A 3,359-nucleotide genomic window follows, 5' to 3' on the forward strand; every position below is an offset into this window, starting at 1 on the left:
TCAGCACACTTACTGCTTCTTGGGGAACCAGCTATGGGCAGAATTGCTGACTTCAGAAACTGTTCCCACCACCCTCAGGTTATACCCATGTGCTTGCTTATAAGAACATCTAGCATAACCTGTATTGGGGGGTTTTAACCTCCGGTGCCTGGGTCCCTGAATATAAATTCACAGTGGCTGAAAAAAGAAATTCCTATCTTTACTTTGACTATTCTCTACCTGAAAGTTACCATTTCCTTCTATGATCTACATAAGTAAATAACAGAATTGGCAGCAGTCTCTGTGATTAGAGACTCTAGAAGGAGAGGAGAGGAGAGAGAGAAGGCCTTGGATTTAGAGCCTTCAGTACTGCTGCTTAATCCACATAGTGGTTATGGTATTTTACTGCCAGCTGGAACAGAGCAAGACACACTACTCTGAAATTACTAGGTATTAATCCCTATATGAGATCTTATTACCTATGCACTAATTTAAAAGCATATGTTCATTATGATGCCATTCATTTGTTCTTTTAAAACATTTTTAAATAGTAGTTGCTGATACCCACTAGCTTTCTCTCTTTTTATACATTTTTATCTGTGTGTGCGTGTGTGTATGCACACTCCATGGCATGCATGTGGAGGTCAGAGGACAACCTGTGGGAGTCAGTTCTCTCCTTCCGTCATGTGGGTTCCAGGAATCATACTCAGGTTATCAGGTCGATGGCAGGTGCCTTTACCCGCTAAGCCATCTCTCCAGCCCAGCTCATTTGTTCTTAAAATGTTTCAACAACTACATTTCTGCAGTTTTCATATTGTTCACTTAGAAATATTTTTCTGCACGCAAAACACTTATACACATAACATGAAAAACAAGAAATATTATTCTGAGAAACAGCTAGTAAGCTTCAGTGGACAGCAAGGGGATCCACAGCACAACAGCATGAAGCCTGGGAAATGCCTGCAACCGTTTATACTTAGGACGTGCCCTTTCCTAACTCCATAAGTAATCCTACAGACTTCATTTCTAAATTAAAGCCATAGTTTTGTGCTTTCTAAAAGGGGAGGAATGAAAAACCCAGTGACTTAAGGGTAGACAGTAAGAAACCGGAAGTGGGTGGGCAGGTAGCACAGGTCTTTAGTCTCATCACTGGGAGACAGACACAGGGGAATCTGTGAGATTGAGGCCAGCCTGCTCTACTTAGTGAGTTCCAGCCGTCCAGGGCTACAGGGAGGTCTCCCTGTCTCAAAACAATAACAAACAACAACAACAACAAACTCCAAACAAAAAAAACAAAAACAAAGAAAGAAACCAGAGGTGAGCGTGAACCTTAGCCCTGCATTGCCCTCAGTTCCCTCTGGCCACCCTAGTTCTTCACGTAGAGCTCTTGGCTCCTGGAATAAACAGTACTTTCTTTCCTGCCAGTGAGTTCAAGGGAAGATTTTCCACAAATAATTAGCTTGAATTATTAATTTTTAGAATTTCTCATACAGCTAACAGTTTTATAAAATTTTATACTTTACATCAATGGTTTCCTTTTTTGCTAATACAATTTTTTATAGATCACTTGTTCGTCAATTAGCAGTAACAAAAACCTCTGTAACTTGCTAAAGATAAAAGAAAATACAGTGGTGTTCTTCATTCAGAAAGACGACAGAATTGTTATTTGAACCATTGTTTAGCCACCATCAGCTATGTCATGTTAGCTATGTCACACAAACTTTCTGGATCCCAGCTTTCCTACCTTTAAAGCAAAAATCTTTCTAGTGATCTCTCCTCTAGAGTGTCTACATGAAAAACAAGAAATATTATTCTGAGAAACAGCTAGTAAGCTTCAGTGGACAGCAAGGGGATCCACAGCACAACAGCATGAAGCCTGGGAAATGCCCGCAACCGTTTATACTTAGGACGTGTCCTTTCCTAACTCCATAAGTAATCCTACAGACTTCATTTCTAAATTGAAGCCATAGTTTTGTGCTTTCTAAAAGGGGAGGAATGAAAAACCCAGTGACTTAAGGGTAGACAGTAAGAAACCGGAAGTGGGTGGGCAGGTAGCACAGGTCTTTAGTCTCATCACTGGGAGACAGACACAGGGGAATCTGTGAGATTGAGGCCAGCCTGCTCTACTTAGTGAGTTCCAGCCGTCCAGGGCTACAGGGAGGTCTCCCTGTCTCAAAACAATAACAAACAACAACAACAACAAACTCCAAACAAGCAAACAAAAACAAAAAAAGAAACCAGAGGTGAGCGTGAACCTTAGCCCTGCATTGCCCTCGGTTCCCTCTGGCCACCCTAGTTCTTCACGTAGAGCTCTTGGCTCCTGGAATAAACACAGTACTTTCTTTCCTGCCAGTGAGTTCAAGGGAAGATTTTCCACAAATAATTAGCTTGAATTATTAATTTTTAGAATTTCTCATACAGCTAACAGTTTTATAAAATTTTATACTTTACATCAATGGTTTCCTTTTTTGCTAATACAATTTTTTATAGATCACTTGTTCGTCAATTAGCAGTAACAAAAACCTCTGTAACTTGCTAAAGATAAAAGAAAATACAGTGGTGTTCTTCATTCAGAAAGACGACAGAATTGTTATTTGAACCATTGTTTAGCCACCATCAGATATGTCATGTTAGCTATGTCACACAAACTTTCTGGATCCCAGCTTTCCTACCTTTAAAGCAAAGATCTTTCTAGTGATCTCTCCTCTAGAGTGTCTACGGAAATAAAAGATCAGACGAGTAGGGAATCCAGGAGGAATGTGCATATATGTTCTGAGAGCCACACACAGGCCCACACCTGGGCAAGCATTCATTGCCTCAACACACATTTATGGAAAGCTGTTATGGAGGCAACTCACTATGTGCTGCTGTAGGGCATAGTGGAGAAGACCAAAGACACACCCTTCACCTAAGATGCCTGGCCTCTCACTGGGAAGAACTCATTACTGCTGCTCCAAGACATACTGAAGGAGACTGAAAAGACCACACCCTTCACCTAAGACGCCTGGCCTCTCACTGGGAAGAGAGGACATACTTGTAGACACTACACAACTGAAAAGTAATCAGGGATCTACATAGGTACATAGTAGATATGTAGATACATGATGGCATTTACTGGGACAGCATGGCTTCAATACGAATGCTGCTCAAGAGAGGGTTCAGCACAGAGGAGGAGTGGGAGGGGTATTCACTGTTTTTCTAACTGCTGTGACAAAATCCCTGACAAAAGCAATGCAAGGATGGGTTTGTTTTGGCTCACAGCTGGGGGGTCCAGTCCATCAAGGTGGCAGGACTGTGAAGCAACTGGTCACAGCCTGTCCACAGTCGGGAAGGGGAAAGAGATAAAGGCTGTGCTCAGCTCACTAGCTCACTTTCTCTTT

The 3,359-nt window shown here is 41.8% G+C and overlaps 1 protein-coding gene across 1 annotated transcript in view; it reads right to left on the reverse strand.

Annotated features, from left to right (window-relative positions):
- The window catches only part of LOC115070358 (shieldin complex subunit 1-like), a 40,946-nt gene that overhangs the window by 1,050 nt on the left and 36,537 nt on the right, over positions 1 to 3,359 (reverse strand). The window lies entirely within an intron of this gene.

Source organism: Nannospalax galili, unplaced genomic scaffold (assembly GCF_000622305.1).
Source record: "Nannospalax galili isolate Female #2095 unplaced genomic scaffold, S.galili_v1.0 scaffold6096, whole genome shotgun sequence".
NCBI lineage: Eukaryota > Metazoa > Chordata > Mammalia > Rodentia > Spalacidae > Nannospalax > Nannospalax galili.